Raw genomic sequence first — 12,176 nt, forward strand, 5'->3', positions numbered from 1 at the left:
TCAAGGCTTATAATAGCAAAATTAGCAAAATAATACATATACAAAAATTATAATAAAACAAAAACAATCCCTAGCCTCAACCTACTCCATTCCACCTCCCTTTGCTCATTGACTCAGAAGTAACTGTTTGCACATCTTTCAATTTTTATTCAAATATGTATTTTTCATTTCTCAATAATGTTGCTACAAAAATTTGAGTTTTTAATTTTAGATACTATCTATTGACTGTCTACAAATCATTCAAAAATCCTTTTTAGTGTTTAACCATGGCTCATAGCCAAGCCACCTAGTGTACTCATTACATCATTTTCTACAATTTTTTTCCCCTGATGTCAATATTGTCTCAGTTTTTTTCCACTGCTTTGCATTCTTTGATAGACATATAATAATATGTAACATATTTAGCAAATGCTACATGCCAAATATCTTAAGCAATTTATAGGTAAAAGGTTAGGGAACAGAAGGTGGGACATGTTATGCCCCAGCTTAAAAGGGCAAAGTCCAAATTCCTGACTATGCTACACAAAATCTAGCCCTTAGCTATTCCCACAACCTGACTCCTTATTTTTTCCTTCTCCATATTTTGCATTCCAGCTTCTTGGACTTTTTTAGATGCTATAATTTATAAGCCCTTTCTTATTCCTTGGTCCTTCACCAGCCTCCTGTTATCTGAATCACTTTTCTACCCGCTTTATTTGCGTCTTACCCATCCTCTGGTGCCAAGCTTCCCCAACCCCTAAAATATGTTCAATTGTCCTGCAATGTGCTCCTGTCACACTGTGTTCTTCTCACTCACCACTCTTTAAGTTTATTATTTACTTACATAAATTCAGTGAAGATGAGGTCTAGTTGGTCTTGTTCCCTGAGAGAACCCCAGTGTTTACCACATAATAGGCTGTTTACACATTTTAGTTGTTATATGATTGGGTCTGTAAGGAGAATGACAATGATGCAAATGTACATGAAAACATTCCAATGACTCAGGCTGAGAAAATCCTATGTAAGGCGATAAATTGTTTTCTCACATGAAGTAATTCTCATTTCTTCTTTATAAATTGCCTAACCTTAAACCAGCTAAGACTTGTAACTATAGAACAATAGACAATGTGGCTTTATGGATTGGGCAACCTGAGTCAAAGAGTCAGTTTTTAGATTTTGCAAATGACCCAGGGCAGCTTTGAAACAGTTGATTAACATCTTGGAGTGTTGACATGGTGGGCCCTGGTTTCTCTAACCTTCCATCTGCAGTACACACGGGGACATAATGTGACAAAAGCAGTGGTCCTCTGACAAGAGAAATCAGAGATATCCATGAAGATTCTGCCCTCAGGGAGCTTCTAGTCTAGTAAGGAAAACAGACCATCAGTAGGTAAACACATACATAAGTATGTACTTGTAGATTGGAAAAAATGGTGTCAACTAGAGACCATATGATGATGGATAATAAAGAGGAAGCCCTACATAAATGGTCAGGGAAGGAGGGTGATATATTTGGCTCTGTGTCCCCACTCAAATTTTATCTCAAATTGCAATCCCCATGCATCAAGAGAGGGACCTGGTGGTGAAGTCGCTATGCTGTCTGGGGTATAAACCTGGGGTTCATCATCATGTGCCAGGAAAATTCAGGACACGGACACACACATGAGGAGTTGAGGAGTGAAGGTTTAATAGGTAGAAGAGAAGAGAAAGAGAAACATCTTCCCCTACAGAGGAAGTGGCCTCTGAGCAAAGAGGACCGGCTGGCGGCAAATACATGAAGTATATTTTATAGTCCAGTTTGAGGACGTGGTGTCTGATTTACGTAGGGCTCACAGATTGGTAAAATCCGGTATTTCATTTACGTAGTGTGTGGGGAAGACTGGCCACCTCACTCTAAACTTCTTATGCAAATGGGCTTTCTAGTTGATCAGCACCATCTTGTGGAGAGGTGACAATGTGCCAGCAGCCCTCGGTGGCTCTCGGCGCCTCCTCCGTCTCAGCTTCGGCTCTGGCCGTGGTGCTTGAGGAGCCCTTCAGCCTGCCGCTGCGCCGTGGGGTCCCCTCTCTGGGGCCTGCCGAGGGCGGAGCCGGCTCCCTCTGCTCGCTGGGAGCTGTAGAGGGAGAAGCTCAGGCGGGAACATGGGCTGTGCGCGGCCCTAGTGGGCCGGCCGGCGCCTGCTGGGCTTGATTGGGTGACGAGCTCCCTCTGGGCTGCCGGAGTCCCCGGGCTGGGTGCTGCAGAGTCCCGCTGTGAGTGCCCCTCAGAGGTGAAGCCGGCTGGGCTTCTGGGATGGGTGGGGACTTGGAGAACTTCTCTGTCTAGCTAAAGGATTGTGAAAGGACCAATCAGCACTCTGTCTAGCTAAAGGTTTGTAAATGCACCAATCAGCACCCTGTCAAAACGGACCAATCAGTTCTCTGTAAAATGGACCAATCAGTAGGATGTGGATGGGATCAGATAAGGGAATAAAAGCAGGATGCCTGCCCCAGCAGTGGCAACCAGTTTGGGTCCCCTTCAATGCTGTGGAAGCCTTATTCTTTTGCTCTTCGTGATAAATCTTGCTGCTGCTCACTCTTTGGGTCTGTACCCTTTATGAGCTGTAACACCGTGAAGGTCTGCAGCTTCACTCCTGAAGCCGGCGAGACCACGAACCCACTGGGAGGGACGAACAACTCTGGACGGGAGGAACGAACAACTCCGGACACGCCACCTTTATGATCTGTAACACTCGCCACAAAGGTCTGCAGCTTCGCTCCTGAGGCCAGCAAGACCACGAACCCACCAGAAGGAAGGAACAACTCCAGACGCGCCACCTTTAAGAACTGTAACACTTACCACAAGGGTCTGCAGCTTCATTCTTCAAGTCAATGAGATCAAGAACCCACCAATTCTGGACACATTGTCTGCTTGTTATAATACATGTGGCCGACAGAGAAGGGAAGATGGAGCTGCCATTTTGAAAATGTCTAGGCCAGCGCGGTGGCTCACGCCTGTAATCCCAGCACTTTGGGAGGCCAAGGCAGGTGGATCACAAGGTCAGGAGATCTAGACCATCCTGGCTAACACTGTGAAACCCTGTTTCTACTAAAAGTACAAAAAATTAGCCAGGTGTGGTGGCAGACGCCTGTAGTCCCAGCTACTTGAGAGGCTGAGGCAGGAGAATGGCGTCAACCTGGGAGGGGGAGCTTGCAGTGAGACGAGATCAGTCCACTGCAGTCCAGCCTGGGTGACAGAGCAAGACTCTGTCTCAAAAAAAAAAAAAAAAAAAGAAAGAAAGAAAATGTCTAGTCCTTAGTTTCTGCTGGCATTCACCCATGCAAACTCCCAGCTTGCAGGCTGCTCTTTGTTAGAAAATGATTTGGGGCTGCTTTTCATTAAAAAAAAAAAAAAAAAAAAATCATTACCAAGGACTCCCATGCCCTTGCTATCTGCCTAATTCTTTCTTAACTCCTATATCAGTGGTAGGTGATTAAATCACATGGGCAGTTTGCCCTATGCTGTTCTCATGATGTTAAGTGAGCTCTCATGCGATCTGATGGTTTTAAAGTGTTGCACTTCTCCTCTTGCTCTCTTTTTCTCTCTCCTGCCACCATGTAAGACATGCCTTGCATCCCCTTTGTCTTCTGACATGATTGTAAGTTTCCTGAGGTCTGCCAAGCCTGCTGAACTGTGAGTCAAGAAAAGAGGTTTAAACCTCTTTATAAATTACCCAGTCTTAGGTAGTTCTTTACAGCAGTGTGAAAATGGACTAATGTGGAAAATTGGTACTGGGAGTGGGGCACTGCTTTAAAGATACCTGAAAATGTGGAAGTGACTTTGGAACTGGCTAATGGACAAAGGATGAAACAGTTTGGAGGGCTCAGAAGAAGACAGAAAGATGTGAGAAAGTTTGAAACTTCCTAGAGACTTGTTGAATGGATTTGGCCAAAATGCTGGTTGTGATATGGACAATGAAGTCCATGCTGAGGTGGTCTTAGATGGAGATGAAGAACTTATTGGAAACTGAATTAAAGGTCACTCTTGCGATCCTTTAGCAAAGAGGCTGATGGCATTTTGCCTGTACCCTTGGGATCTGTGGAACTTTGAACTTGAGAGAGATAATTTAGGATAACTGGAAGAAGAAATGTTTAAGCACCAAAGCATTCAAGATGTAACCTGGCTGTTTCTGAAAGCATATAGGCATACGTGTTCACAAAGTGGTCTGAAATTGGAACTTATTTTAAAAGGGAAGCAGAGCATTCAAGTTTGGAAAACGTGCAGCTAGACCATGTGGTAGAAAAGCAAAAAACATTTTTCTGGGGAAAAGTTCAAGCTGGCTGTAGAAATTTACATAAGTAAAGAGAAGTCGAATGTTAATAGCCAAGACAACGGAGAAAATGTTTCCAGGGAATTTCAGAGATCTTCACAGCAGCCCTTCCCATCACAGGCCTGGAGGCCTAGGAAGAAATGACTTTGTGGGCTGGGCCAGGACCCCAATGCTCTGTGCAGCATCAGGACAGGCAACCTGGATCCCAGCTGCTCCAACTCCAGCTACGGCTAAAAAGGTACAGCTTGGGTCATTGCTTCAAAAGGTGCAAGTCCCAAGCCTTGGTGGGTTCCATGTAGTGTTGGGCCTGTGGGTGCACAGAGGTTAGGAGTTGAAGCTTGGTAGCCTCTGCCTAGATTTCAGAGGAGGTATGGAAATGCCTGAATGTCCAGGCCAGAAGTCTGCTGCAGGGGTGGAGCTCTTATGGAGAACCTCTACAAGGGCAATGCAGAGGGGAAATGTAGGGTTGGGGCCCCCAAACAGAGTCCCCATTGGGGCACTGCCTAGTGGAGCTTTGAGAAGAGGGCCACCGTCCTCCAGGCCACAATGGTAGATCTACTGACAGCTTGCACCAGGCATCTGGAAAAGCCACAGGCACTCAATGCCAGCCTGTAAAAGCAGCTTTGGGGGCTGTACTCTGCAGAGCCACAGAGATGGAACTGCCCAGTTCCTTGAGAGCCCATCTCTTGTGTCAGCATGGCCTGGCTGTGAGACATAGAGTCAAGGAGATATTGGAGCTTTAAGATTAAATAGCTTGGTTTCAGACTTCGTTTTGTCCAATTTCTCCCATTTAAAATTGGAGCATTTACCCAATGCCTGTACCCCCATTGTATCTAGGAACAAAAGTATCAAAAGTAACTGCTTTTGACTTTATAGGCTGCTGGATGGAAGGAACTTCGCTTGTCTCAGATGAGACTTTGGAATTGGACTTTTGGGTTAATGCTGGAGTGAGTGAAGACTTTGGGGGATTGGTGGGAAGGCATTATTGTGTTTTGAAATGTGAGAAGGACATGAGATTTTGAAGAGACCAGAGGTAGAATGATATGGTTTATCACTGTGTTCCCACCCAAATCTCATCTCAAATTGTAATACCCCCATGTTGAAGGAGGGACCTGGTGGTAGGTGATTGGATCATGGGGGCAGTTCCCCCCTCACTGTTCTCTTGATAATTAGTGAGTTCTCAGGAAATCTGATGGTTTTAAAGTGTGGCACTTCCCCCATTGCTCTCTCTGTCTCCTGCCACCATGTAAGATGTGCCTTGCTTCCCCCTTGCCTTCTGCCATGATTGTAAGTTTCCTGAGGCTGCCCCAGCATGTGGAACTGTGAGTCAATTAAACCTATTTTCTTTATAAATTACCCAGTCTCGGGTAGTTCTTTATAGTAGTGTGAAAATGGACTAATACAGAGGGTATTAGAAAGTGTCATTTATAAGTAAAAAGTCAGAGAGAGAGTATTCCCAGCTAAGGGAAGAGCAAGTACACTCTTTAGGACAGGTGTGGTTAAGGTAGTTATGTCTCTAAAACAGCGTGGTTATGTCTAAGATCCAAAAGGAGCCCACTGTGGTTGGAACAGAGGAAGAAAAGGCAGGTAGGCTCCAAATGAAGTTTGAGAAGTAGGCAAAGGTCTCATTATTTGGGGTTGTGAAGCCAGAGTTGCCTAACCTGTGGTGTGCACATGGGATGGTCTGCAACCTGTGGCTTTCTGTCTGTGGTGAAAAGGAGCTTATGCAGACATAAATCAACTATATCACCTAGAACACTTTAGCTGAGCTTACGGACAGACACACACACAAATATTTCATCCTCTCAGTGAAAGAAGGAGTGCATTGATTTACATGTATATTCTGATGTAAGCACCTTACCTTGTTTGTAGACCCTCACTTTGAGCATACAATGGAAAAAACAGAGTGGAATGGGAAGCAGATAGGAGAAGAGATCAGTCAGGAACAATAGTGTGGGAAAGATATGACAAATGGCTGGATCAAGATGGCAGAAATGGAAGTGGAAGATTAGTGTACAGATTGTGGTATATTTTCAAGGTAGAATCTGTATAATTTTTTCAGAGTAAGGTATAGGGAGTTCAGAGAGCAATTCAAGTTTGACCTCCAGGTTTATGCTCTAAAAAACTTTTTACATATTCACATCATTGATTGAGATGATAACGGTGAAGACAATGAATGAATTAAGGATTGGGGCTGTGTTGTGCATGGATATCAGTAGTAGTAGTTATTATAGTGGTGTTTTAAATAACAAGAACCTTTATGAAGAGATCTGTTAGGAGAAATTTTTTAACTCTCCAAATTTATAAGTACTAGTCTATAATGTATAGTCTGTATTTTTGTTTTAATCATAAATTTAAAAAAAAAAAAACCAGAAAGAAAATCCCCCATATTGGATTTCAGACATCAATATGGGGAAGAGTTAGAGTTGTTCATCAGCTGAGGGATCTTTTCATCATGAGCGACTCAGCTATGTGACTAAGCCAAGTTGTATAGCTATCATGATCTTGACGGGCATTTCTGAATGGTTGAAATTATAAATGTTAAATCCATGACTACCTAGTGTACATTCAGGGTGGAGAATAAGTTTCATCTTAAGTGTCAACTCAGATGAATTTTTTTGCAGATGCTCTACAAACTGTTTTGAGGCTGTATCTGGATTTAGTAAAGAGTGCTGTCATCGATGTTCAGTGTCTACCTTAGGTGTAGGAGGGAACTGAGGCAGCAAGCAATTATTTGCTCACTGTCTGCATCTTTCCAGTATAGAGAATGCATCAGAGAAATGTCTCAACATGTGTGGCACTGCGTATATAATTTCCAACACTGCAAAATGGAACAAGCACCAAAGTTTGAAGGGACGGTCTATGTGATTAAAAGTTGGAACGGCTTCCAAGAGCTGAAATACAATGTTGTCAGCGTTTCTCCCTCACCATGATATTTGAACCAAAGCTGTCTGATAACAAATGAAAAGCTTTCTGGGATGTCAGTGTGATTTCATTCTGAGATCCATTAGGTATAGAAAAGCAGCCCAATTAAGACTGGGCAAATTCCACAGGTCTGCATGGGCCAATTGCCATGGAATCAGATCATATGGCTGTATTCAGCGATATGGTGGACCATTCTCAATTTCCCTTATCTTATTCTATGCACAAAGATGGCTTGCTTTCTATTTACTCACTTCAATTTCATGTGGCTGTATCATCCCTCCCCCACCTCAGAGCGTTTTCCAGCAAATGTAGGCCTTTTGTTTTTTACCCTACAGAAGATTCAGGTAACTTTGCAGCATCATGAGATTGCAGACTAGTTGGGATTCATCAGAGTGGCAACATTTTGATGAAACACTGGGAAGAATGCTGCCAACCTCTGCTCAGGTGGTAGAGACAAGAAGGCTTATGTGTGATATTAGAGTTGATTATGCAAGGACTCTGCCATGAATAATAACAATAATAATTATTATCATGATAAGGCAGAAGGAGAATAATGATTTTGGGCAATTAGTAAAACAAGTCACATTAGTTTTCTGGCTGAAAGCCGGTCTTATTTTCTGGTGAAGAGAGATCATTGGTGATTTTAATAAGTTAGACTATTTTGTCAAGGAGTTAGAGGATCTACTGCTGAACAAAGAAAAAAGTGGACAACTTCAAAAGAATTACTTTTACTTTACCCTGAGATATTTACTGGGAGTGTGAAAATGAATTGGGAAGGCAAGTGTATGCCTGCTTATTTGTTAATGATTTCGTGGACTCATAGCAAAAGTTGGGAGGAGATGTTTGAGGTCATCTAATCTATGTGGCTTCAAAATCTTTATTCTTTATAATAGCATACCTTTTTTGAAATACACTCTCTTGTTGAACTCCAATACAAAACAGGTAAAAGTAGAGATGACAGTGGAAGAGATGGAATGGAGGGTCAAGAGCACGATTACTTGTTTGTGCCTCTCTCTGCCCACTTGCTTTTTCCATGAGACACTTCTGTTCTAAAGATTCAGTTTGAAAATCACTGATTGAATCTAACCTCCTCATTTTATAAACAGGAGATTGGGTTACTTGCTCAGAATCATACAATTGGTTACCCCACTGGAGCAGCTCTCTGCAGAAAAATCTCTGCACTAAGCCAAACCTGGAGTATAAATTGTGACCCTCCTGCCTCCTTAGCCCCTCTAGCCCTTCCCACCTCTCCTGTCAACAGTGTTCCACTCATAACCTTATCCCTGCGTGACTCAATAACCTGTGTCCCTATTGCTGCGATTTTCATGACAGTTTAAAGAAAAACACATCTGTCTCCATATACCAGTGAGGGCTCAGTAGGGAACGCTGGTTACATCCTCCACAATGAGGGCCCCAGGGGCTGCTGCTCCCAAACGTGCCCTGGGTGCAAGGGTTCTAGTCTGTAACCAACATGGAGCAAATCTCTCTTTACACATTTTATTGCATTCACTGGCCACAGGACAGGACGGGGTAATAAGAAATTCTGTGCAGGCCTCAGGTTGTTTTGAATTCTGCTTCTCTTTTTCAGAACTGATATTATATCTGACCCTTGATAAGCGATAAATTCTCATATCCTGTTTTGTGAGATTTTTAATCATGTGCAGTTAATAGATAGGCTGTTACAAAGCGTGAGAGTATCCATCACCTGAATAAAAGAAATTGTAGTTTTACACGGACTTGTATTCCTAAATTTCACCAATTTTTAGAGCTAGATACAATCTTAAGAGAATTTATTATTTAATTTTTTCTCTATTAGGAAACTCACGCCTAGAGTAATGAAGGGCTGGGTCTACCATGAATCAGCTGGTTCAAGGTGTGAACTAAGTCTCTCTCACTCAAGGTACATTCCTTAGTTGGGTTGGTTTGATTGAAGAACTATGCATTGAGTGTCCTCTGGGGCACAATACCCATGAGAGACAGACAGAGATTTTTCTATTTCCTTGATGGGGTAGGGCAGACAATAAAGACCCTCCACTAAATATGAGCAGCCATTGTGCACATATGGTACTGAGAATGGCAATGAATCTACACAAATCCATCTGTTTTGGAGAGACGATGTGACGGTAAATGATAACGATGAGGAAGAGGAACTTTTATAGTATTAGCTTCATCCAATAAAAGAGGAAATTGTTATTGTTATTTTTCTATCTTTGAAGGGAGTCTGTTAGAGATGGCAGCAACATGGATGGAGCTGGAGGCCACCATCTTAAGTGAACTAATGCAGGAACAAGAAGCCAACCCCCTCATGTTGTTACTTATAACTGGAAGCTGAGCATTGAGTATGCATGGACACAGAGAAGGGAACAATAAACATTGGGGCTTACTGGAGGGTAGAGGGTAGAAGGAGGGTGAGAATAAAAAAACTAACTCTTGGGTACTATGGTAATTACCTGGGTGATGAAATATGTACACCAAACCCCCTTGACATGCAGTGTGTTTATACAGCAAACTTGCACATGTACCCCTGAAACTAAAAGTTAAAAAATAAATTTTAAAAAATTGGCTGGGTGTGGTGGCTTACGCCTGTAATCCCAGCACTTTGGGAGGCTGAGGCAGGCAGATCATGAGGTCAGGAGATCGAGACCATCCTGGCCAACATGGTGAAGCCCCATCTCTACTAAAAATACAAAAACTTAGCCGAGCATGGTTGTGGGCACCTGTAGTTCCAGCTACTTGGGAGGCTGAGGCAGGAGAATTGCTTGAACCCAGGAGGCGGAGGTTGCAGTGAACTGAGATCGCGCCACTGCACTCCAGGCTGGGTGACAAGAATGACATGCTGTCTCAAAAACAACAACAACAACAAAAAACAAAACAGCAACAACAACAAAGAAAAAAGAAAAAAAAATATCCACACCTGCAAAAAGAGAGTTTGGGTTCTGGAGCTGGACTACCTGGGTCTCAGTCCCTGTCCTGCCTGTTACTGGCTGTGTGGTCCTCATTGAATCAGTTAACCCCACTGTGCCTCAGTTTCCTCATCTGTAAAGTAGGTTAGTATGAGTAAACAGCTCAGGGTTTTGTTCTGAAGATTAAATGAATGCATTCTAGTGCAGCTGCTAGAATAGACTGGTAAACAATGAGCATTTAATAAATGTTACCTATTATTATCCTTATATAGATTAAACGCTAGTTGAACATCGAACTTCTAATTGTTTAAGTGGATTCGAGCAGCTGTCTTAAATGCTCAGGAAGCTCTAAAACATCACGATTCACTGATAGCTTCTTCTGGGCAGGTAGTATTGCTATTGAAAATCAGAATTAGTGGGAGGTCTATTTTCTGCAATTTTATTCATGTAGCATGCATTCTTGGGTGTTACTAACGTGGCACACCCTTGGCCAGGTGAACTGGGGTTGGGGGAAGAGCAGGGTGAGGATGCAAAGATGAACATGGTATCAGTTCTTCAAGGGCTTGGGGGTGTGAGGTGGAGTAGAGTGAGATGCAAAGAAGCATAAAATAGCCTTTGCCTTCAAAGAGTTCACTGTCCTGAGAGAGAGATGATCAGTAAACAAATAGTGACAAAGCAGGGAGACATGTACAACGTGCTAAGGGAGCACAGAAGAGGAAGTGACTAAGACAGCCCAAGGAGACCAAGAAAGGCTTCACACAGGAAATGACATGTAAACTGGGTCACACAGGATGAATAACTGTTGGGTAGAAGAGAGGGGGTGAGTTTCTAGGCAGGGGCACTACATGTGCAAAGGCACAGAGGCAAGACACATGAAAGCCACAATATTTGGCAGGGTGAGCAGTTCGGAAGGATGTTTACACAACACCCTGGTTCAAGGACGTGTCATTGCCCAAGCTCCTTACTGTAGCTGGTGGAGCCTGGCAGAGGGTGGTCCCTGCCCACCATCCCAAGCCCATCTCTTTCTTCCCAACCCTGGCCACGCTTGCTCCTTTTTGTCCCTGGATTACCACGGCAGGGTTCCACTTCAGGGCTGCTGCACATTCTGCTGCTTATTTCTAGAACATTCTTCCCAATCTATTTTCATGGCCAGTCCCTTCTCTATCCTCAGGTCTTACCTCCTCAGGAAGATCATCCATGGCCACTTTCCCTGATGCAAGTCCCCTGTTACTCCCCACACAGCATCTATCACGAGGAATGTATCGTGACCTGTAATTATTTTACCTGTCACCATGTTTTTTACCTGCTTCTCTGGAAGGTAGCATGAGACATGAGGGTCGGGACACTGACTGTCTTGTTCGTGGTGTATCTCTAGTACCCTAGTCAGTCCCTGACACTGCACTCAATCAAAGTTGTTGAATGAAGAAATAAAAGTATCAGTGAATGAATGAATGAAAAATTTGGAAAGAGATTGGTTTGAATATCTTCCGTTGGTTTCTCCAGGTCCACTACCCTTCTCCATCCAATTCTGTGTCATGGAAGGCTTACTTGTGTGGGCCACCTCAATATCTTCCCTCTGTGTTGGATTCAGTCAATAGGGGGCAGATAAGGGTGAGAAGAAAGGGGTCAGGGTGGCCTTGAGCTGACTGCATCCCTTCCCTGAAAGTCTCAGCAAGGGCCTGCTCCATACAGCCTCTCTGTTTCCTCCTTTCCACCACTTTAGGCCTGAGTTCGGGAGGCAGGCACCTCCTCCTGTCTTTCCACATCACTATCCCTCGAAGTTTCTCTAGACTCCACTTACATCTTACATTAATAGTAGTCCTTCTATTAATCTCTCTTCAAACTACCTATGCTAGTCTGTTTCTTACCGGAGCTGGGGCCAGGTTAGAAAGCACCCTATTTGCATGTAAGTAGCTCACACCGTATTCATTTGACAACAGAGAACTGTTAAGGGTAGATCCTTCTGCAGGTACTATGGACTGAATATTCACATGTTGAGATCCTAACCCCCGATGTGATGATATTGGGATGTAGGGTCTCTGAGAGGTATTTAGGTCTTAAG

At 43.5% G+C, this 12,176-nt stretch overlaps 1 long non-coding RNA gene across 1 annotated transcript in view; it reads left to right on the forward strand.

Moving 5' to 3' along the window:
- Nucleotides 1–4,383: 4,383 nt before the first annotated feature.
- The window catches only part of LOC105483722 (uncharacterized), a 37,680-nt gene continuing 29,887 nt past the window's right edge, over nucleotides 4,384–12,176 (forward strand). The window contains exon 1 of the long non-coding RNA XR_011608978.1: nucleotides 4,384–4,524. This is a non-coding gene — a long non-coding RNA (uncharacterized lncRNA). The remainder of the gene's footprint in view (nucleotides 4,525–12,176) is intronic.

Source organism: Macaca nemestrina, chromosome 10 (assembly GCF_043159975.1).
Source record: "Macaca nemestrina isolate mMacNem1 chromosome 10, mMacNem.hap1, whole genome shotgun sequence".
NCBI classification, from domain to species: Eukaryota; Metazoa; Chordata; class Mammalia; order Primates; family Cercopithecidae; genus Macaca; species Macaca nemestrina.